Source organism: Mastigoproctus giganteus, chromosome 7 (assembly GCF_048544385.1).
Source record: "Mastigoproctus giganteus isolate SK-2022 chromosome 7, ASM4854438v1, whole genome shotgun sequence".
Classification (NCBI taxonomy): Eukaryota; Metazoa; Arthropoda; class Arachnida; order Uropygi; family Thelyphonidae; genus Mastigoproctus; species Mastigoproctus giganteus.
Window position 1 is genome coordinate 79,074,302 of NC_143581.1, and position 26,257 is coordinate 79,100,558.

The window sequence follows — 26,257 nt, forward strand, 5'->3', positions numbered from 1 at the left end:
GTTTTTTTTTTTTTTTCAGAAAAACACATAATTGTTGTGAAAATAATTCTTTCTCATTTTCTCATTCATTATACCAAAATTCCAATAATATCAAAAAAGCTTAAGACGCGTGATTGATTGCAGTGATCTTACTGCGGGATAATGACGATTCACTTTCAAATTATTAACAACAGCTGATGAGTTAGTTACCTTACTCATTTTCACGAAAAATTCTAGAATGTAGTTCGAGACTCCCTCCTAGTCACAAGAAAGCTGTTTATTGGATAGTCGCAACAGAAAGGAAACATGAAACAAGATTATTTTATTACTTCGTAAATTTTAATATTATTTCTGATAATACATACATAAATCTTTAACTGAAAGTATTGCGAACTGATGTCCAAAGCTTGATTTTTCCCCATAATCTAATTTAATTTATTTTTTCCGAAATAGTTTACGTTAATAAGAAAAACTGTCATCATTGACTAATAGAAAACTGAATGGGAGATTAGCACGAAGGACTTATATTTAGCAAATAAGAATAATAAAAGTTTGCTTTAATGAAATGTATGATTCAGTGTAGACTTTGTAATAATATTAATCATGATGGACAAAAGGGTGCTTTAGAAAGCTAGCATTGTTGTGTAACAGACAGAAAGGTCATGCGGTTATCTGATATGGCATATTTAAGCTTCAGAAAATGTGGTTGTTATTTCCATCCCACAAAGTTCCTCCGAAATGTTTCACTCATGTCAGAAGAGAATAATTCCTTCTGTAAATTGGGTGACTATACGCAGGAATCAAATAACTTTCTGACAACTATACGAGAATCGAATCACGGAAAAATATGAGGGGACGAGCAGGCTTTTCAATGAAACTAATTTAATGAATAATTTTTGTGTTCTAAATATTTTTATAATTTTCCCAAACTTCAAATGAACGATTAACCTTGAAAAGGTTCTTACGCTGGGCTTGCAGCACTTCAAATATTGTATGTACACCACTCCAGCCGTGATGCGTGTGACTCGAGCCGATGCTTTTCACTCCTCGGTAGCTGCTCTCCCGGCCAGCTTAGTGGTTGCAACCGCTATGCCATGTTGAAAATTCTCGGGTTCGATTCCCATCATGACGGGAGACACTGTTATGCGTTATTTTATCCCACACAAAGAATACACGCAATTTACATATCCAGGCCTGTTTTTCTTTTTTGTTCTTTTCTACCTCGATGCTCTATTTCAAGTAACTTCAGTAACCCACTTGGCATTGCCAATAAAATTAAAAAGGAAGATTATTAATTATTCGTGTTTGTGATAATGTGAATTATCGTTTGGGGGGGGCGCACTGACTGTCGCCTTCTCATCGCAGTGATACCCATCAGTAATAGTCATTGCAGTATTCTTGTCTTACCTTAGGAACAGTTTTATCCAATCTGATTTACCAAATTTTGAAATCTGAAGCAAGAACAAATGAACAACTAAGCAGTCCTTTAGGCTTAGGCCAGTGATTATTTTAATCGCCGTTTTATTATATTTTAAATTATTTTATTAATTCGTCAGTTTCCAGTATATTATTTTTTATACTGGTATATATATATTTCCAGTATATATACCGGTATATATTATTCCAGTATATATACCGGTATATATCATTTTTTATATTATTATTTATGCTATTTAAAAGCAAAATTGGCCATTATTACTATTATGAAGTTGAATGTTTTTGTTTAGTGCTCTTGAATGCAACAACCTTACTTTTACTAAAGCAACCAACAACACTGGTGCCAAAGTCAACAACCGAGACCATTCCATGTAATCATTTCAATTAGGTATTACAGTCGCCACAAAGACAGACGGGCATGTCAGTGTCTCAGTGTCAAAAGCATCTCACCTCATGCCACTCGTGCTGTGTGCGCGCGCCCATTTTTGCAAAAGTAAGTTTCCTGACACGATGGTATGACCGTAGCCGACTGGTCAGTTGTCGGTACAGGGTTACTCACGCCGCATGTTCGGATCCACATGATACCACGAAATACATTAATGGTTTCTGATCTCCATCTTGTAAACTCCTCTATGTGGACGTCCCAAAGTATAGCAGAAGATTTATTTTTTATAATAAATAAATATATTTTCTTTACACTTGGATGACCATATAAGGTCAGAGTTCACAAGGTAGAGAAAACAAGAATATCTTGTATTTTGTGGTCAAGTAAGCTTAAGCCACGGTCACTTGTGTGACCCTGGTTGAACTTGACCACTCGGTCACGGCGCCCTCCCTCCCTTTTCCAAAATTCACTACTGGCATCAGAGACTCCACACCAGAGTACAACTAGCTCTCGAACCGAATTTACATCCCTTGCAAATGGCCATCTTAAGCAAAAAAAAAAAGACATTACTATTTATTTAACGACTACTACGATAAGAGAACAGTTATGTCAACGTATTGATCTGGCTCAAATCTTTAACTTTCCAGAAAGTTCATACCAGAGTGTAGCGGGCACTGGAACCCAAATGACATTGTAATGAATGACATATCAACAAACTGGAAAGTTAAGGGATTCAATACGTTGAGCCTAGCACGCCTTTTCAGTTCGGTAAGTTAGTTTTAGACAGGCGCTTCGGTTTTTCATCCGGATTGGGATCTTATATACACACATATAAAGTTTGGATCTTCTTTTTTATTTTCCAAGAATTTAACAGATTCTTGAAGTTGACTTCTCCATAGAAACTTGAAATGAGACAGGTAATTTTAAGATGACTTGCAAGAACGTTTGCGCTGCTTAAGCGTAAGAGCAAGTTACTCGTCAGTTAACTGAACTTTTGTAAGATCTAAGTAGTCCTATAAATGGAAGTACGTAATATTGTATTCCACCACTAAACTCTAAAAGACTGTACCGCCATTTGGAACAGGAATTCCTTTGAGCTCTTAGTTATAACGTTCTCTTCTTAGACAGGAAGGCTATTAAAGAGCTTATGGAGGGAATATCCCATTAAATATTTAAGAGCGTGAAACTAAAACAACAATAGTCTAATAGGCTTTATTATTTGTGTATGCATATGAATGCTTTGTTAAGTTTTATGTGCGCTTTTTCTGTTCTCCCTCCCCAATCTGACTTACTCTACTGTAAGTTATCACAAGAGAATGATTCAGATTCACTCACCCTGACACCTCTTTGAACGAACTACCGCTTCTGAAATCTATCCGCTTAGTACTGAAATGTGCGCATGAGCCATATGCTTTTATAAGTCGAACAACCGCTTCTTCGTGGTAGTGTGTCAACTGAGACCGGAAATTAAAGTGCCTGGAAGGAAGATTAATAAGTCTACATCTTCTAAGGCGCCACTCTTCCGCACGGTGTAAAATAACACCTGTCTTGGTCTGACCACCCGACAGTCAACCGAGACTACGGAATTGCCACGCTTAATATTACCCACAGGTCATTATGATTTCTACGATATTGTACGGCTTCTAATTGGTAGCATGTAAGTGATTGTGTGTGGCAATATAAAAGCGGTTATTTCTCATTAAGTCAACTATCACGATGATTTCAAATCATTATAATATGCCGCTATTTAAATATATAAAATCGCAAATTTTACGTACAAAACCGAATACTGCATTCTATTAAACGGACATAAAACTTTTGCTAAAAATACCATTTGTGACTAGTAATAATTTTACCAAGCATGGGGGAAAATGCCGTGTTTGTTCAAGTAAGCGAGAAATGTTGATATAGGAAGGTAGGTGCTTCTCTCAAGAACAGCTTTCTTGTAGGCTGTTCTGGAACTGTTGTAAAGGTATGCACGATTGGCAGTGAGAGTATAACAACCCGCTATCACAAGTGGAGTGAGTGAAAAACGGAAAGTGGACATACGGGATTATAAGAGAAATTGGAACATTTACTTTGCACTGATAGGCCGTGACAGTGGAATTGATCGTCTCTGAATGTAAAGGCTGGTAGTCCAGTTCCATTTTTGCAAGTCAAATGCAACTTGCCTTCCTTTGGTTGGAGTATAACAGCAGACATAGAAGTCAACACCCTTCTAATCCCACATCACTAAAGCTGCGATTTGCGTGGTTTCTTTCCATGGAATTTTTTGGCACATTAGTTATTTGTAGTCCGCCAGCCTTTTGGTTTGTGGTGTATTGGATGTACAGATATCTGTACACAGGCCGCTTTTCATGTTGTTCGGGCTGAAAACCCTACACCTGAGATTGACCATCTACAAGTTCCGCCGAAAAAAAAAAAAAAACTTAATTCGAACCCAGACTTCTCTAAACATGCCGACAAGTGACGAAACCATTATACGTTCCGGAAGACACTTAGGAATTTCCTTTTGCAGCACGCGGACGACTTATTGCGAAAATATCAACTAATAGACCCGATGTACATAGTTCAAACAGTGCAAAAATTGTGTGTAAAGTGATCCACTTGCCTCTACTATTCCGGAAAGTTGACAAGTTGCCGAACTGTTCGTTGCAGATAATTTTGCGCTCTGCAATGATTTCACTATACTTATTCCTTCCGTAGCTCATTCGTTGGCTTTTGCTTAGTACAAATTAATATTAAAGAGGGAGACACTGTCTCATCTTTTTAAATTGATGGCACATTAGCCTTTCGGTGTGTCACTGGTTTAAAGGTAGTGCAATACCTAAGCAAATTGTGGTTAGGGGTTTGCGCTAATATTGAGTACCAAGATCATTTTACGCAATATTCAGTGCAGTTCATAATCTTCTGACAGTAAAAGCGCAAGAAGACAACACTTCAAGATCGTACAGCTTTTGCTATATTAAAATCATGAAGGTTAACTTGTTCCAGTAGTTTTCATTTAAAAAAAACTTTACCCAATTAAATTTAAATTAAGCTAATTTTTGGTTTATTGTATGGTCCCAATTGCATACTAGTGTTAGACATTATTTCTTATGATAACATATTATAAATGTTTTATTAAATATAATAAAATACATAGTGTATTATATAATAAAACATTCCTTATCTCTTAAACAACTTAGAATTGACTATTAAACAAATTCTGCATGAAGATGTCTTCATCTGTGAAAACCTGTCATCACTTATTCGTATGTTGGGTAATTTAAAATTTGCAATACGTTGACTTTTAAACGTTCGTGCAAAAGAAAATAAATGGCAGGCATTTAAAAAACAGAATTAATTCTGTTTTTTTTTTATGTTATAACAGAAAAAAATAAATGGCAGAGTTAGGTGAAAAAACATGCTAAATCTAAACATGTGTTTGTTTGTTTTTTTAATTCTGTCACTAATGCGCCATTTAGTATTGATAGTTTCATAGCGCCTGTTAGTTTTATATATGAAAACCGTATGCTAATTGTCTTAATAATGTCGAAATTATATTCTCTCATTAATTTTATGAAGCAATACAGCTTCTTTGGATTGACAATATGGTTCGGTTCCCCTCCCCATGCAGTTATGTTTAAGGATAGGTTAGTTTTGACGATGAATGCAATGGCTTTCAAAATAATTATTCATTATAATTATTATTGAAGAATCAATTATATAGCCAGTGAAATCTGGTTTGGAAGGACATTGCGTTATGGCAGAATAGTATCATGTGCGAAGTTAGCATGATATTTCCGCAATATGCAAAATTAGCTCATGCGTCCCTGAAAATGAGTGTCCATAAGAGGAAATTATGGATCTCAACGTGGGGGGGGGGGGAATATGGTTATTATGATCATCCTAATACCCAGGCGACACTCACAACGGACTCTTCTGCTATTCATGATCCAGAGTCCGTAGGGTTCTGAAGGATGGATGATGAATTAAAATTGGTCTTCCCATATCATCTGATGCATGTTCAATGGAATTCAGGAATGGTCTGTATGGAAACCTCAGTAGCCATTCCATTCGGGAAATGTTCTTACTCTGAAGCAAGTCCTCCACTATTTTCATTCCATCTCTTATGTTTATAGATTGGTTTAGGACCCCCTCTTTCTCAGACATATCTTCATCTGAGGAAAGAGAGATTCCAGGAGTACAGAGGTAAAGTATTCAATTGTGATGAAGCAGCCTGTAAAATTTATAGATAATTTGAAGTAATTGTGTGCCCATGACAGGATAATTACTCCATACCAAGTGAACAATCAATTTTTGTGCTTATTCATTTAGAAACTGACTACTTACTAAATATGTGTGTGTGTGTGAGAGAGAGAGAAAATTTACCCTGTATTATTTTAGGAAGGATAAATGTTTGATGGGACCATATTATTTTAAAATTATCTAGTCTGTGAGATATGTATATATTTACTCAATTGCGACTGTAGGGATACTTTTCTTTGTGTGTGTTTTTTTTTTTTTTTTTTCTGTCTACTGGCGGATATAGAAAGAGCGATCGAGTTGCTTGAGCAAATTCGAACAAATATTGTTTTATGATATTAGCTTATGATAACTATGTAATATACGTATTATTATAATTGGTACAGCACGAGATAAAATTAAAGGTTGATTTAAAAATTATTAAGATAAATGCGACCTTAATTTTTAATTATTGTCAGTCACATGTATTCATAGTTATATTGCTCCTTTCCCTGTAAACACAATTCGAATCCCCCTGCTCCTGTCAGAAATTATAAAGAACATAGGTAATTAGTATCAAATTTCTTAACTTCGTGTATTTGAATTCTGAGACAACTTCTGTATTTTACCTGGACACTGCATGAAAACTGGCTTTGAAAAAGAATGAACGAATCTAATCTATTCTGTGTCTATTTTCCTGTTTCGTTTTAGGCATGTTATGAAGGCCTTCAGAGACCTTATAATCCTCGGGTACAATCTCTGTCTAACATATATACCATCTCATTATAAATAGAGATGGTGTGTATGTACACATCCTTTTTGTTTATAATGAGTTGGTGTATGTACACAAAGAAATTCAAATCTAAGACTAAATTGCTCTTTAAAGAGAATTTCAAATCGAGTAAAGAAGTAAACTACTTCTTTACTCTTAGATTTGAATTCCTGTATCAAATCGACCCAACGCAGCTCTAGAAGCAGCAGAATTCTAATCACAAGAAAGCTAAAAAGCCGTAAGATGAGCAGTGTATGGTGGTGTATATACACAAGAGAGAGAGAGAGAGAGAGAGAGGGGCACGGTATAAGAGCAACGCATCGCTCACCGTGCTCCAGCCTCTTCGACACCGACACACTGCTGCAGAACGACAAACATTCGGTCGTTATAAAGAACAAGGGTGACATCGTGAGTTGGCAACGTGCCATGACTGGAAGATTGTTTACCGAAAGGTAATGTTGGATCTCGAACTGACGTCTTAATCGATGTGTATATATCGTATGTGTGCGCGCGCAAACTCTTCCCCACTCATGCGCGCTGGTTCTATATACAGTATATTACGTAGATGAATATTAAATGCACGCTATTCTGCATCTTAAACGTGTTTATGTATTGGGTTGTCATTCTTTCACATGCGTGTTGCAAATGTGTATGTTCTGGTCTCAAGATATTCCTGATGTTATATAGAATCTATGTAAGTTTTATGGTGCTGCCTTCCTTCATCTTCAAACTGTATTGCTGAGATTAGACATGTAAATATTGCAGAAGCGATATTATATGTATGCTGTTAGCTACTTGGTTCACAGTTGCTCTGAAGAAGCTTAGAGTTGAATTAAGGCCATGTTGTTGTTGTTGTTTTGGTTTTTAGGAGCATTAGCAACTAAGGCCATATTGCTCCGGGGATATGCGGTGGTCAACCCTGACCTTTCCGCATCCTCCGTTTTTGGTGGGCACGGTCTCGAACCCCAGTCTAATAAAGAAGCGTGTACTATGCACTGCTGTTCCTGCCCACCTGGCTACGGAGGCGCCTAAGGCCATGTGACATTTTATTAACAAGCAGTTAATTTATTGGTAATAAAATTTTAATTTTGTAAAAAAATATTAATAATTTTAAAGGTATAGTTTATAAAATACCAGTAATAATATCGGACATTGTTATAAATTTCAGGTGGGTATATTCAATACTTTGCTGGATCACAATGTTTTAGTACATCTCTTGTTCTATCAATCATTGCACTTAATATCTTATCGAATGTTTATGGTGGCCTTTATTTACATATTTAGTCATTGCTGTGCGAGTAATTTAGTTATACAGTATAAGTAATGTTGAGGTAACAAAATGAACATCGCATCCTTTGATGTAACTAGAGAAGGAAACTTCAGAGAATTTCAAATTATATGTGCCGAAGGTAAAAATAAAAGCACCAAATCGCACTCAGAGTCCAAAATTTGAAAGTTGCATTCTCTTATGCTGGAATGATACAAATTTAGTGGACACTGACACTACTGTGTTCTGGCCATACATAGAGATAATCCCAAATAATAAATTACCCTTATCCATAATTTTAAGGAAGAATTTAAAATTCATAAATACAGGATATTTCTGTTGTCCATTTTTATTTATAAAAGTCCTAGATAAAAAAAAAAAAAAATGCTAGTACCTGTATAATTATTATATCAAAACTGGTATTACGTATGCAGCATATACGCATTATTTATTTATATTTAATAAAGAATTTATATGGTACAACTGGACTATTTGTCCAGTGATACCATATAAATTTCACTAGAATGCATGTTTTTTTGAAACCCGCTTGACAGAGTTAGAAGAGAGAAACTAATATGTAATATTAATGGTGTATATAATGGTGTATAACAATAAACGGTGAGGTATATATATATATAACGTAAGCTGCAACCATAAAATCGGAGAAAAAAAATATATGTACTTGATGATATTATACCGAATCATTTGTGGATAATATATGATTAGATTGAATTTGAAAAGATATATGTTTGCTTCTGTTTTCAAGACTATAATCATAACTATCCAGAACTAAGGGCTTATACCTGCACAATTCAGGCATTGAACAGAAAGTATAATCATTACTGACATTCAATGAATTCTCACAATGATGTCGTATTATTTTCTGGGTTCTAAAATATTTGTAAATCCAGAAAGATTTTATTTACATATGTATATATTTCTACATAATTACTTCCCTTAATTGGAATTATGCTAGGGTTAATTTAATTAACAATGTGTTGTGAATAACACGTTTTATTATTATTATTAGTATCCAGCTGCATCTAATAACGGTTTGTGGGTGTGTTCACGTATTGAAGTCATATCACTCAAGTCGTTATCCTCCTGGTACACAGTAGAAAGTGCCGCACCAATGTAGTGAATTTTGAACTCATGAAATTTGTCTGCTTCTAAATAGTGGATCTGAATCGCGAAAGTTGGAACAAGATAGTTCACCCGCTGCAGGGTGAAGCAACTAACTGTATAGAAATCCAGCATGCTGTACCAAAACCAACGCCGCCCTAAGCGCGGAAGTAGAGGGTATGGCAAAATCGCAGGACTCTTGCGGAATGGTCGTCAGTGGCTTACCCGCACGCAGACCGTTATGACACGATAGGCGGAGGGAAGGAGGTGGAGCTAGCGAGCTTATCTAGATATCTTCAATTCCATATCAGTATACGGTGTTGGTGATACAGGGGAAGGAGTACTGCCAAAGAGTACAAGCAGTAAAGAGGTGGACCTTCCAGTACTGCCAACGGCAACTTTTTCCAAACATCGGCGTGGTCCCTCGCAATTCTTTAACTCTTTGCCGTAATGCGCAGGCCCCGCGAAGAGTAAGATGTTCGCTGTCGTGACAACGAAATATAGCGAGCTAGTGCTGCATTTTACATTTCTTCTTCTCGATACTTGTATAATTCTGATTAAAAAAAAAAAAAAATACTTATTTTTTTTCTACACGTATATGAGATTATTATTTTACTTCGGAAATAATTGAATATTAGATGATAACTGGAATATTTTCAGTTACTGCCCTTTTCGCTATTGTGATATCACGTTTTGTTAATATTTCTCCTGTTACGAGGAGGGGTATACACCTCCTACCTACATTAGGAGAATTGCGCATTATTGGTTTCTCTTTTACCCTACAGTTCCTTTAATTTTGAACAAATTACTCTACATCGTAGCAACCTCCGCAGTTATCGAGGTTTGAACAGAGGTCTTACGACGGTTGATCAAATGCGTTTTGCTGTTTTGTAAAAATTTGTATCTCTGGTGCAGAGAGAAAATTCTGGAAATATTCAAAAGCTAGCTGGTTATGTTTATACCAAGCAATACATAGTATTAAATTTTTGAAGTATTGAGGGTATTTTATCTTGCGAAAGAAAAGCTGCCGAAATTTATTGTTATTTTTTTAAAACATTAAATGAAACATATTTTCATTTTATGCATAATGTGATTGGCATATTCAATAAGCAATTATTATAACTGGCTACCGGTATTGGGTTCTGCAATTGTATTTGAGAAAAATTTGCAATTTATTAAAAGACTTCGTAATTTAATATGTACTATCCGTGACATTAAAAACTACTTGTTTTCTTGGAAAAGTTATTTTTCTAGTAAACAATTTAACACACTGCATTAATTAAATTGTGTTTAGAATGTCACTTGTCCTTCAATGTTTATTGGTCAGATAGATGATACCGCCTGGACGTAAAAACCGTTAACATCATTATTTATGCAAATTTAACATAAATTTAGGTAAAGATTTTTATTGATCAAAATATGATCGAGTGAAGCCTTTGTATCCTAATTTATTTTATTTCAGTACTGCATAATTATTTCTTAAATATTACTGTAATTATTTTGCAATATATCAAATCATATTTTCTGTTTTAAAAGTTTTTGTTTCATTTTTAGAGTGCATATTACATAAACTTGGCGAAGTTTTCGTTTCCTCGGTTTTTTTTAAATTGTTTGGATTTTAGGCTAACTCGTTTTTGTCCGGGTCGTGACTGTCTGCATCTGGTCATCCTAAGTTATAAAGAACCTGCGTATCAACGCACATTTTAGTAATGATATAATAAACGTATTCCCATTTCTTATATTCACTTAGCTTATTTTTGTTTTACTCTCAATCAGAAGCTTATTAGGTACTTTTATATAAAAAAATTGCATATAACTAGCATTTATGTTACACCACGAGGTATCTAAATCTGAATAATCCCAGTGTTAATTATGTACCAATAACACACACACACATATATATATAATGCTGTCTTTACGTAGGCCTACTTTTACTATATACAATAGTATGTTTACTCCTGCACTCACTGGTAAATTGTCCGGACAGAGCTTAACACGTATGCTGCTTCTGCTACTGAGTAACTTATACTTCCCTATGTTATGAGTATTTTGCAGTTATTATTTCTGTAATAAAAAAAACATTAAATGAACTACTCAATGTATGTACCATTCAATTTCCTTGTTAACTATTTCTGTTCACGGGCAAGCACCAACTGTTAAACTGAAGAAACGATATATTCTGAGCGCTCATTTCGGATTTCTCTAAACGGCATCCCCGTATTGAAGTTATTTGTGTGTCAACATCGTAATGTGCCTTCGTATTCTTAGCTGTAAGCAGCATCAAGTACAGTTACCTAAGAATGCCGACGACCGCAGGCTTTCCAGTAATAAAGATGACCTTGACCGCCAAGCGCCTCCTCTCTTCACACGATTTGAACACCGCCCTTCCGGTACGTGGGCCAAACAGAACAGTGCAGGTGGCGCGGGAAAAGCGCCTCACACACCCAGCGTTTTGCGGCCATTTGCGTCAGAGTCATTTGGTCAGCCCTGTAAAGATTAGAGTGTTTTATTTAAAGTGTGAATGCCATTTGCAAGATTTAAATCACAGACGATGATTAGTACTCCTTGCCTTTCGTGCAGGCATGAGTAATATTGATATAGGAAGGGGATTGTGCTCAAGTTTCCGTATGAAGAAAATTCATCATTACCCAAGGTACTAAATAATATCATATAGATATTCAAAATTGTGTTTTGTGAGCACGTGCAAATCAGCCTGTGAATACACACAAATACACAACTATGGGTATGAGCAAAAATTTCCATTGCCGTTAAAATAATAATTGAATTTATCCTTATAAAAATTGAAAAATCCCGAAGTGTCGCACAACTTAATTAAATTCGTAAATCAGAAAAAAAAATGCATTTTAGATATTGTTTGAATAAAGGTTAACAGGAGGGATGGTGTTAGTTGGTGCTGTTTAATGAAACAGTCACAAATAGCCAAGCAGAGGAGCATCTCTAGCTGGCTTGTTGTAAACTACTCTGGTGTTTAAACAAGATTTTTTTTTTCTTTTTAATGTTGTATTCTGATGCGTTCTTAAATTAAAAATAGGTGAACATTGAAAAGGAAAGCAAATGTAGGTTATCCATAAAGATTTCGTTATGCGCACCAAAATAATGGGGGAGGGAGGTAGTCCTGAGTAAATGTAAAATAAAAAAAAAAAAAAATTCTGTTTGTATTCCAGGACGACCACGCGGTCAGGAGTTCTAGTGATGATAGACTATAAAGTGTTTAAGGGCAAAGGTCTCATGCTACGGGGTAGAATGACTAATATGTAGGTTAGTGCAAAGCATCATTTTAACATAGCTATCTACCAAAGTAGTTAAATTAATTAATTAAATTGGCATAGTTTTGATTATATCTCATATTGTGACTGCCTTCACCACGAGTTGCCATGGTATTGTACTATCTCGAATAAATTATTCGAGGTAGTGTGGAGAAGAATAAATAACAATAGTCTTCTCCATTGGTGAAGTGTTATTTATTCGAGGTAGTACAATACCATGGCAACTCGTGAAGGCAGTCACAATATGAGATATACCCAAAACGATGCCAATTTAATTAATTAATTTAATTAAATTAGCATCGTTTGTGGGTCAACATCGTAGTTTTGTGAGGGCTAACTTAGAGATTGTGAACACACTTAAAACTATTAATATACATATATATATATATATATATATATATATATATATTAAGTTAAACATCCAAAATTGCCAAGTGTAATATTTCGAACTTGCAGGATAAAATATTACCACCACAATTTAATTTCATAAACAGTTGGTAATAAACAAGAGCGGTTTTAAAATCGAAATGAAGTTATTAGAGCCGCCGTAACCGAGTGGTCGGGCACGCGGGTGCATAAGTACACATGCCTTGAGTGACCGGGGTTCAAGTCCGTGACTGCTGAATGCGGTGCTGTTCCTTGTATTCTGTCTATCTTGTGAAGTCCTCTGACCGTTTGGTCGTCCCGGAGTATAAACAGAAAATTTGTTTATATACAATCATCTATTGGGGTAAGATGGAAGGTATCACCTGGATATAATACAGTACGCAGTAGGCGCTACTACCTTCCAGCTTAATCCTATCTGTTGGGATTGGAGGGGTACTTCCTAATAATTGTAAATGTATTTTCATAACCATTAACACCAAGAAGTAAAGCGATTGTCGTCGTTCGGGTGGTCAAGTGTAGAAGTACATGTGTATTATATATTAAGCTAGCTATAAAGCGAGACAAGCACTGAAAGTAGGGCCCATTTCGGGACGAGGGATGTACATGACCTGCAACATCTGATTCCACAGTGGGCAAAAGTGTAACGTATTCATTGTATAACAGCCCCAGGAGTTCCCCTCATCTCCGTGTTGTGTACTCTGTGTAACACTGAACTCTGTGAAAGCCAGAAATTTAAAAAGTGTAAGTGTATGGTTGTGTTGTTCCTTTGACCTTTTAGCCGCTGGGCCCCTATGGGACCCCTCGTTGCCCACACTTATGCGACAAAAATCAAAATAAAATGGATTAAGAATATTTCCAATAAATTATTAATATTGTGCAAAAGGGTTATGTATTAGAATATATTATTCTATGTATTAGAATAATATATATATATATATATATATATATATATATTTTTTTTTTTTTTTTAATGAGTAATATGGATAGAAAGTTAATAAATTATAACAAACTGTAATTAATACTTATGGGCCAACGCACTTGCAACAGCAGTGATGCATTACGACCATAATGTGCATAAAATGTTGTATATAGCAATTAATATTGAAGATATACCAAGATAGATTTATAGAAAACGCAAGGGATAAAGTAAGGTTAGTAGAAAAAAAAAATATATATATATATATATATATATATATATATATAAATATATATTTCTAAATGTTTAACTACCTTTTTATTGGTTTCGATTCAAATTACTTTATCTCTAAATTTATTACTATTATTATTTCATATAACTTGGCAGGTATTGATAATTACAGAAAGAGAGAACTCCTCGTATGCTATCGTTTTTTGCCTTCAGTCTGGGTGGTTGGCCCCAGAAGAAGTCACATAGATTGTCGGTAAATAGTGATAAGTTTTGTGTATATACACTGTATTTTAATTTATATATTCTCTTCTTTCCCTTTTTGGTATATATATATATATGTTTTTTTTCTACTAATCTTACTTTATCCCTTGCGTTTTCTATGAATCTATCTTGGTATTATCTTCAATATTAATTGCTATTTATAATATATTTTATATATATATTTCATTAGCTTTTTTTCTTATTTTGCAGTGCGCATGTTGTTTCAAATCGAACAGGTAATACTAATAAAAACTTATAATGATGCAGTTTTCTTGGTATCAAAAATTTATCGCAGGATTCTCTTTCTTTGTTGACGGCGTAACTAAACCGCCAACCACAAACAATGCACCTGTTCTATACTGCAAGCAGCCTACCACCTTTATGACCGTACGGAATCTACTTTATCCGCCAGCGCCGTCGTCATGGAGACTAGGTTCCCCGTTAACTTCGTAAAGGGAAAAACGCGCGTTCCGGATGGCAGGAAACAATCCATCAACGAATCGGTGTGCCAAGAAAGTATGTATGAACGCTGACTTGTACGAGCAACAGGGCTATCAGTTCTGGTCGACACCTCTCCCTCCTCGATGGAGTGGACTTGTCCAATCAGCAAGGCGGAAAACATCCTAGTTTGCCGTTAGTCCATCCAGTACGCCACTAGGGAACAGCCCGTCTCACCAGTACCACTCAGCAGCGCACCTGACCTGCCGCGACATCCGTCGATAACGATCTTTGCGCGGCATGCAGTCGCACGCTTTCTTGCCGGCCTACAAACTGCAATGGATAAGCACCATAAAAACGCTTCCATGTTTTTCTACATCCGGCTACCTCCACCAGCAAATGGTGAGAAAGTAGACTGAAAACATTTTTAGCATATAATTAAGAAATTATAACTAATAACGCCAGATATTTAAACAACTCGTTGGTATTCATATGCTACCGTTAACAAGATTCACACTTTGGATTGAGGCTAAGCCAAGGTGACTACTGGTAAGGCAGACAAGCTAACCGAAACTGTGCAATTACGTCACAGTTGGGAGGATGACACAGCTAAATGCCACGTCTCTGATGGCTGTTGTGCAGCTTTTTAATAGTACCATAAATTAAGCAATTTCTTTATTCGTTAATAAAGGAACACTAAGTATGCATAGATTAATATTTCCATCTTGTAGAATTTTAAAGACGAACAAAGTGTGCGCGGGATAGTCTTTATTTTATTCATTCCAATGTGTGGCGCTGCCGTTTTACTAATGATTTTGGATTTTTTAAAATTTTTGTACTATCGGTTCGTATGTGAAGTAATTTATCCTGTTACTCATTTTACTCCATGGCACAGGGAATTTAGCCGAAACTTTGCTACAACACCAATTTAAAATACCGCGCATAAAAGTATCAGCAAGTGTAGAATAGACAAGAGATCACGAACTGTAAGCATGTCATACTCCGAGAAGCTGCATTTGAAATAGAACATTTATCTAGTAATTTTGGTTTCTAATATTACGTATAAATACCAGGTTTCTCCCATTGGAGATGGATATATATTTTATTCTTTTATTACGTCGCTGCTGTAAATGTTAATTAATCCATATTATCTTTAATGCTCACCAGTTTTGTAGTTACGAAAGAAATTCATCATGGATAATGATTAATAGATTTCTGATTTGCTTCTCAAGTACTAATGTAAAACAAAAAAATATATTTCCTGCTTGTCATCTGTTATTTTTATATTGTAAATGTGGGAGAAAGAGCAGATCGTCCCCTTTTATTACTCAGCTTTTGAATAGAATAGCATTCAAATAAGAACAAGTTAAGCAAAAAGGCTAAATTGAAAAATTCTTTTGGTATTGAAACTGATTGCTGACTATTCTAAAAACTCAAGTTGTCATCAAATTTTATTAACGTACCAGTTTGCCACAGGTCTTCTGTTAATTAAAATAAAATAAAAATGTGTATACTAAGGAGTATGTTAAATAAACGCTACGCAAAGAAATATATTTTTATAAAGAAGTAATAAAACACTGAAATGAAAATTATGTAGGGTTTTTGTTAGAATAAGGGTATACCTTAAAATACTGTATTATATTGTGAGCTCAGTAATCAAACTTTCAGCAGAATAAGTTTTACTTGAAAGTAATTCACGTGCTTTATTACCGTTTCTTTTAACAATATATCTTTAAAATAAAAAAATTTAAGAGTAATATATATTCTTAGGCAGAGTAGCGTTTATTTACTTACTTGGAGCTCTCTCTACCCCATGCGCTAGTTTTCTGTAAACTAATTGTCGATAACTTTTAATTTGTTGGCTATCTTATGTAACTTTAAAAAAAAAAAAAAAAACATTCAATTGATTCCGGTTAAGAAAAGTTATTTCCTTGATAGATTTTTTAAATGTTGTGTTAGAACCGTTGGAACAAAACAACAAAAAAAGCATGTATATGGTTAGTGAAATAAAAAAATACAGTATATATATATATATATATATATATCTTTCTCAGTGAATCAGTTGATTCTGATTAAATTGAGTGTTTCAGTCAGAAAATTTATCAACAAATGAGTACTGAATATTCATTATAACAGGCCGGTTTCACGAAGTACATTGAGATTGTAAGCGTGCTAAAGTTTGCTCGCACTTTATGACATAATGTACAATAATTTCGCATAAAGTGTGAGTTTTGTACGCCATTAAGGCTATAAGTGTGCTTTACTATAAGAAGTGAAGACAACGTAAAGGTGAAATATAACAGATGGAGACAATCTGTTAACTTGATAAGCGGGCTAGCTTGGCAGGTTAATGAAGAAGAAAGCATATTCGAAACGTATCTGTATCTTTTTCCTTATATTCAAAGCTAATTATTTCAAACATCGCAAACCATGAGTTTGTCAAATAAAGCTATATGGTTAATGTGATGCCATTTTACTGCAGAATACAGCACATTAGACACATACTGTGTGTGTGTGTCTAATATATATATATATATATATATATATATATATTAGACACACTGTAATACTAATTCCGTATATTAAAAGAATTAAATTTAAAAAAAAAAAGTGTGATTTTTATGGAAATGCTGTTCGTTGTGAGTAAAAAGCAGTTAAAACTTTCTTCACGGTGTCGAGCAGTCAAAAACGAAAGGTCAGGAATTCCCTCTCCGTGAAGGAAGGAAACTGCTTTTTATTTAAGTACAATTAGTGTGTCATTCTCTCTCTCTCTCTCGCAGCGTTGAATTGTAGCCTACGTTCTTATGAGCTCCAGGGATGACAATAAATAACTTTTGTTTCATTCGGGAAACAAACACACGTTGGCAACTTTGTTCGCGTCTAAAATGCATTAGTATTGGTTAGGGAGATTAGTATTAGTACCGCAGGTAATTTGTAAAGCTTGTGCTCATTTCCTGTACAGAAGAATAGCAAGAAGGAAAGTGTGTTGTCGAGTGCCTTATTGTCCTCAGCGAGCGACCACATCGGTGGTCATTTCGGATTGGTTTATTGGCAGTATTGCTACGGAGACAACGGTGTTTGTTCGCCATGTCCCCCTTCTTGGTTTGGAAGTATTTACTAATGAGTACTTCAAATTTTTCAAGAAATGAAACTGAGTTCTTCAGAATCGCTTATGAAGTCATATTGCCACTCTGACTTAGCGGCAATCATGCATGTGCGCGCGTACGAACGCACGCACACAAAAGCAGAATTAGTTGACAGACAACGTTTCTCTCTTATTCACGAGACACGCTTGCATTACTAAGACGCTATAATTAGGGTCACTACTAGGCTAGAAAGTGTTACACTAGTTGCGCACGAACTCACAAAGATTACATACAGTATATTGTACATATATATACAATGTATATACTGTTCGTAGAATGTCTCTTCCGGCCATTAGGACGCCGGGGATACAATTATTCTCATTAAAAAGCTTTTAACTAGTTTGTCAAAAAAAAAAAAAAAAAGCCATAAAGTCGTGGCTGCGACAGTAGAGATCTAATTGACTAGTTTCTGTTACGCGTGTTCCTGTACAATCAATTCATTGTGTTACTGTTAACACGAATCCATTGAGAATTATTTTTAAATCACCCCCCCCCCCCTGTTAGTGTAAATAAAGAGAATAATCTAAGTACTAACCATTTCCTAAAGGTTGCATTGCATTTTATGTTATCGAAAAACTTTGTTCACGGTGAAGGTTCAAACAGCCATTGAAACTGGTGAATTGTTAGTCACCTAGCTTACTCGTTCGATAATACTATTTCACTATATTTCGACACAATTCGATAAATGCTTATCTTGCTCTCTTTATGCTCACTATTCCTATTCAACTCGTGTTGCATTACGGTCCCTACAGTCTATTACTGTAACTCGATATTAGTTCTCCCTTTCCCAACCCTAGTCTCCTCAAAAACTCCTAATCTCTTTCCATCAAAGTACTTTTATGCGTTTTTAATGAGTCTGGGGATGGCAGTGCACAACAAATGATAAAAAAACAGGGAAGGGGGCGGCGAGGAACAATGGCATGTCCAGATCATGTCTCCCCGCGATACAAACAGATGCTTAATCAAGCTTTCTTTTTGCAGCATACCTGACTTAAACAGGCTTTAAAATATTTGTTACCCTCGACTTAAAAAAAGAAATAAAAAAAATAATAAATAAATAAAATAAAACTATACATTGGAATACAGTATATTGTTAAAATTTCTGCTGCTGTTAGCAAATTTAACACGTGTACGTACTGTTTCCTTAGATTAAATTTATCGCAGCTGACATTTTTAATACACATGCAAGAGTTAACTAACGAACATATACTTACAACTATATATAAATTCATATTTTTTGCTTCAAAATAGAAGAATGGAATACAGTATATTGCTTTTATGATTACTTAGTAATCATAAAAGCATCGACTATAAGAAGTGTCTCCAGAGTAAGAACTCAATGGGAAAGCATGTCTTCATAAGTACTGTATAATTTCGAAGTCAGTTTCGATGGAAAATGCTTATGGACAGCGCAATAAAGTGCATGTGTGTGTATTTTAGTTATAATAAAGATAGTTACAATAATTTTTATCGTGCGTGGCGAAATAACAATACTATATCTTGGAGAGTTGACATCACCAAGTAGGCTGCAAGTTGAAAAATATTGAAAGTGTGCTCTATAATTTTTCCGCATTCATTAAATAACCTATTAGACGATTCCACTGTAGAGATTGGATATTTACAATGGAATGTTGGTAACTGCGCGAAGACCGTTACGGATGAAATATCAGATATAAAGCCGGAAATGTATTACTAGTAAAGTACGACTATTTTTCCTAGGGCTAACCATTATAGTTGTATATCGTGTTTCACGTCCATGAAATAAGTAGATCCCCAGTGTCAACTATAAGATATCATCCCCCCCTCCCTGTTGCCCCTCCGAGTGTTGACGTTTCACATCTGCACAGTCCAGGCTCTCTATTTGATCTCAGTGGTAAAGGCCTGCCCACGAAAGCCCTGGCGTCACGTGGGAGCAGAAGTGCAACCGATTCGTCCAAGTATAAGCAAACAAGTCGCTAGTATGAGAGCACGTGTCAATAATGTTTGAGGCGACTGTCTTCCCGGATTTCGACGTACGACCTCGGCCTGAACGAGCTGATGTTGCCATCACATTGAGGAAATCTTAATGCACGCGCTGTCGAGTGATGCCTATAGCCACCTGCCACTGGTGTAGGCTAGTGTCTTGTTTATTCACGGAGGTGTTGGGTGTGTGTGCACTTTGAGCAGCTCGTTTCGGTGTGTGTGTGTTTTTTTCTCCTCTTCTCCTTAATGTATAGCTCTCTCAGTATTTTTACTTTTCTTGTAATCATTATTTAGTATTTTGAATGTGTATGGAGGAGGAGTTTTTTTTTTTTTTAAACCTAATCTGAAATTTGGAGTGCTTATCTATCCAGTGAGTTACTGATTTTTCGACACATCTACTTTTTTTCATTGTGCACTACTTCATGAAGTCTGTACAAGTCCGCGCACAGGCCGATTTGCATTCTGCGAGAGCTAAAAATCCCTGCAGAACTCACGGAAGAGTAAAAAGAAAAAAAAAAAAAAAAAAGGCTATTTTAACGGCGTTTTTCATACCGTGATTAAAAAATTGCAAAAACCTCTGGCTTTTCAACCCGGTCAAATATACTCTAGGATATATAATTTACAGACACGATATATATTGACAATTGATGGTATTGGCTACTTCTGAAAATTGTAGACAACTCATGCCGGGGCCATCTACTCCAGAGTGGTCTTGTTCCCTGATATTAGGGAAATGGGAGCATATTCCATATTCTCTACACGTCAGAACTTCAGAAGGAATCAAGAATCAATTTCAAAACACGACAAAGCAGATTTGAGTCTTTCTTCTGAATACAGTCGACTTGACGCCTTTCAACTCATTTGAACTCCTACAGTTATGGTTCCACTCTGGTACCTAGTGGCAATATCTACGATACTAAGCACGGTTTATCATTCATTGCTGTTTCACAAGGTTTATTCGGTGACCTACCACAAAGAGTGAAAAAATTGTCTTACTTCTGTTTCAGAGAAAGACTCGCACTCTTCGAGGGTCTCGACACCTACCTCAAAAATTAATTTACATAAGTAATCACGTGTTTTATTCTCTTGGTTCATTCTAGCTTATTCCTCTACAAACCAACCAATCATTTAGTGAGGCACATTAGTTAAATGTCATTGCCAGAATCGCAGATGATAGGATCGCCGTCCTTCTCACACCGTGTGAAAGGACCTAAGTTCGAGCCACGTCAATGACGAATTTATTGGCTTTTTCACAGCGTGGCTGAGTTAGTCGGTCTCAGGCGAGTGTAGCATAGTTTTTCATCCCGGAAACTCTGGTTTTTCGTCCAGCAAAACAGAAAATCAACCCCAGAACACACGCAGTTTACAGACAATATTACCTTAGTCACTGATGCTCTTAAAAACACAACGTCAGAATCAAGACTTTTTAAAATTTTTTAAGCGTTTCTTTCCTTCCTCCCAAACACGAAAGGTATCAAAACCCGTAGTACTTAGTACCATGCATGGGTGGGAGGGATGGAATACCGTCAACTTTGCTCTGGTGACTAAACATGGGTTTCACCACTTCAAGCCTCCAAATATGCAAAATGGTGGTATTGCACTGGTTGAAGAGTCATCTACTACCTAGTTGTCAGCATGTATTAGTATTACATTACTGTTATGGATAAAGTATTAGTATTATATTACTAGTTATACGACTTTTATCTTTTACTCTTCCTGGAGTTGTTTCTACCTATCCCAAAGTTTTTGATAGCAAATCAAAAACGCATTAAGAGTTGCCATGTCATTTGCATCGTTTACAAGCAGATCTATCAAATTTCCTTGCAAAGTGTGACCGTGAATGAGACATGGGTCCATCAATTTCAACCAGAGACAAAGGAGCAGTCCAAACAGTGGAAACAGCTCTTCTCTCCCCCCCCCCTCCCAGAAAGAAAGTCAGTCAATTTCTTCTATTGGTGAAGTGATGGAATCGATTTTTTGGGATGCTGATGGCATGTTGCTAGTGCAAGGCCAGACAATCAGAGGGGCATATTATGCAGACTTTATGAGGCAAACGCCGAGGAAAACTCAGCTGAGAAGTCTTGTTATACCAGCAAAACGTCCCTGTTCACAAGTCTCATTGTCATGGCTGCACTGTCTGAGTGCGGCTTTGAATTCTTCTACTGTCCCCTATATTCACAGATCTAGCAGCAGTGGACTTACCCATTTCCTTATTTTGAAAAATACCTGGCCTGCATCCATGTTCCACCGACAGTGACGTAATTTCTGCAGTGGATGAATTTCTTCTGGAGGCCCAAAAATTTTTTTCTTCGCAGCCGGAACCAATGCATTGCAGCATCGGTGGAAAAAGTGTATCGACTCCGAAGGGGGACAATGTTGTAAAGTAATATGTTACCAGATTCCTAAAATACACCCTCCGCACTCAGGCCACGAACTTTTCAAACGTCTCTCGTATACTTACTCTAAAATACCTAATTCCTGTATCAAACTCAACTTTCTTAGTCTAAATACTGCTGCCGTTAGTGATTAGTTAATCTCAGATGCTTCGCATCTTTGTTGGTAGATGGACAATCTCAGAAGGTTGAGGATATTTTATTAAGCTTAAGCTTGGGTTGCCGAATCCTTTACCTAGGTCATAAAATCTCCACAAGTGTTCCTCCAATGCCTCCAATGCCAGCGCATTTGCTTGCAATCTATAACATAATGGTTAATAAATGCATTCGGTAACTTGGGAATAATCTTTCAGGGATGTTTGAAAATAAACCTCCCAGATTTTGAAGGTAGACACAGTGCCGTACTATGTACTTTTGCCAAATGATCGTGCTTGTCTAACTACAAATGACCGTCTCAGAAAAGTTCAGTAATGAACAAAGCAATGAATAGTTCTCTGATGTTCTTCCTTTAGTAGTTTTGTTCAGGATAATTAAAAACTACTCCTAGGATGGTCACTACGAACACAAACAATGTGTCTGTTAGAAAAAACCCTACAATTCATCACAGTCTTAACGAGACAATGCACGAGAATAATTCTGGATAGAGAAAGTTGGTTGCCTGGCCTCGTATAGTTACGAGTACGTGTCTTCGGGAATTCCAATGAAGTACTTAACTCCTCTGCTCCGCTAAATAAAAAATTCCTTTTATACTGGGGAATGACCACATAAGTCTTCAGAGGAGTTCGCAAGATAGAGAAATACAAGAACATTATCATATCTAGTAGTCATGAGGGCTTAATTTTATTAAGCGTTAAGTTGAACTACGGTCACTTCATGTTCAAGCTTGAACCACGCCATTGTGCAGTCCACAGTTGTATATAAGTGCGTGTACTGTATCGTAGCCGGGTGGTCAAGCGCATGTATCCTGGCGCTTGGCCACTCTTCTACGGTTGCCGGTTAGCAATTACTAAAGAATAAGTACATTAATGACACCGTGATACATAAGATGTGATGTAAGCTAGCTGTGGTCATGGGATAACGGTGGATAAGTAGAATGCGAGAGCAAGACCGTATATTGCGGTCTTGCTCTCGCATTCTACGTATATTTCGTAAAAAATATTTACGAAAGCACAGGAACTGCTCGCATTTTGTGATAAAAATGTATCAAATATATTATAATGGTGCTACATCGAACAACCCGCTTCTTTTAATAGAGAATTAAAATTTTATTTTTCACATTTATGTATAGTTTGTTTTTGTGTTTACCATTAAACATTGGTTGAATACTGGAAGTGTTAGGAAGACGACGTTGAAATACAAAATGAGAATTTCGAGCACAGACCTTGTGACTGTGCTACAAATTCGTCGCAAGATAACTTAATCAAAACACGTGAAATGCAATCTAAACTCATATATAACGCAATATAATCATGGAAGCGCTGAACCTTCAAAAACGAATATCAAGATAAAAAAAAAGATGATTATATCAAATTTGGTTTTTCATTGACTGAGGATAAAGAGCGCCCTCAACTGCACTGTTATCTGAAAGTAATACTTGCGATCAGTAACACTAACCTTCTGCCTTGTCATTTATAAAAAGTATTTCCACAGCTAATCACTTGACTTCGTAAAAAGAAAACTTGATAGATATTTCAGCTGATTTTCGGTCGAAAAGAATTTTGTTTGAGGCTGTCTCTGAACTTTTGTTTGAAGCATGAATATCCATTCCTTTGTGGGTTAATCCCCCACCCCCCCTGTTCAACCACATACATGCCTATTTTTACAGATATCGTTTACAGAAATGCATAAAGCTATTACGACCTGTTATGCATTTCATGCCCCAAAGTTAAAGGGTAACATACCAGAGTCTTCACTAATATCTAGAATGTTCCCCGAATCGGTGTATGAAGAAAAATTTTGCTTAGTTTTAAATCACTAAATTCCAGTTGCAACGCTTTCATTACAAGCCCTTATCCAGACTCAGTCTCTTATGACAAACAACAACGTAATTTTTATATCCATTCAGCGTTGGCCTCGTAAGATTCAATCGTATTTGCAAAATTTACAAAAGGAACTTGCTTCTAATACGAAAAACCGCTAAGAATTGTATTTTTCTGTTGATAAATGGCGATAGAAGTTAATATGAGAAGATAAAAGTTTATACTTCGATCTTACATCAAGTTTGGAATTTGAATTTGAGCACATAAGTTTTCTAATATTAGTTGTACTTGATTTATAATCCTCTTAAACTTTATTTTTTTATTTACACTCTTGTGATGATTAAGATGGAAATTACGTCTAACTTGACAATATACTTATGCAGCTGTTTCGTATCTGCTTAGTACCTATATTGAACTCCATGACATTTTGGTCGATGTTTCAAATTTCAGTTTGCTCACATTGTATTTAACATTCCCACGTGAATTATATATAAATTTCTCTTTATTTTATCTTTTTGTATTTCATAGTTCGGAAGTGTGTTACAATTAATAATGGTCATCGCAATCGAAATAAAAATATGGAAATAATTTAGCGCTATAACTATTAAAATTAATGAAGCAAATTAGCTGTTACATTTCATTAAACACGATGAAGATGAAAAAAAAAAAAAAAAACAGTTTTTCGTTATAAATAGTTCAATAAATTTAGGACGAAACAAGCCTCGTGCTGCTAGATGTGATGGGAAATGGAATACATTTTAAATAAATAGCAATATGCTTTTCCTTAGAGCAGTGCTTTTTACTTAAGTGCATTGCTCAATAACGAAACAACTCATGGTCAAAGATCTCCTTAATATGAGATTGGTGCACTTAATGGCAAATTTAGTTTACTAAGTGTGCTGCATACAACTGTGACTGTCCTATTTGTGCAATTATAAAAAAGTTAAAGAAAGCGGCGATATCTCTTATGCAAAACAAAACTGCACACACTCACACAATAACAAACACTGAAAGTTTTATATAAATAATACCTAAATTTTCTGTTAATTCTAGAGACTATCAAGTAAAATTGAAGACTTCTCTCGCTGATTGAGCCTATATAACCTTCCCATACTTCAGAATACTATAAATTTTGACCTTTATATGCTTCGCTGGTGGATATAAATTTTATAAATTACAGAATTTAGTAACTTCTATAATTGATTAGGCAGCGGTAAGCATGATTGGCTGCAGGAAGCGCAAGTTCTATATTTATTGGTGCACCATCCGGGATGTTCAACAACAGGAAATATTTGAAAATTACATAATTGCGTCACAAATTTTAAACAGACAACTTTGGCCAACTCTTGGCTAGACAATGCCCGAGGGAAACTGGGAGGGGTTTCAGCATTGATTGCCAACACTTTACATGAATATTTCTTAATTAATCAGGTGGAGTCGTTGCATCAGTTGATCCTCACTACTCTTTCCCCCCTCGCTTTTATTGTTTCAGAGTATATATTGTACAACCATCTGTCAAAACAAATTTTCGTGAATAATTTAATATGCATTTTGTCCAGTTAAAACCTGTGCTGCGTTCAAGATAAAATGTATAATTTTATCTTGAACGCTGAATAGCAGATGATTCTTCGCAAAATAGCAGATGTTGGGAAAGCTGTTACCCTTTGCACTACTTGAAACACAGGAAGAAAAGTATGCATCTCTTCTTAGTTACATAACTTTTGTTGGTACTTAATATAACCTTATTTACTTGCGAACAAATGATTTTTGCTGAAGTTTCAAAGAAGACAGCCATTGTTGCTTGATGACGGCCGAATGTGAAGAATTTATACGGTATTATAAAGGTCTCTGAAAGTGCTTCATATCGCTAATGCATTTCAAGCAATCATGCCCGCTTTCGAGAGAAATTTCTTTCCTTTGTCAGATGGGGTAACTTTGCAGAACTATATTATTTCCCCTGACTAGTCAACAAATAATGACAATACAAGACACCATCAGGGAAACGGCATGATAACGGCATTGACAAGAATACAAAGAGGATCGCACACAAAGATGTCTTTCACATGTA

The 26,257-nt window shown here is 35.8% G+C and overlaps 1 protein-coding gene across 2 annotated transcripts in view; it reads right to left on the bottom strand.

Moving 5' to 3' along the window:
- LOC150083015 (uncharacterized) overlaps window positions 1–26,257 on the bottom strand; it is a 487,383-nt gene that overhangs the window by 430,873 nt on the left and 30,253 nt on the right. The gene's annotated exons all lie outside the window — the stretch shown is intronic.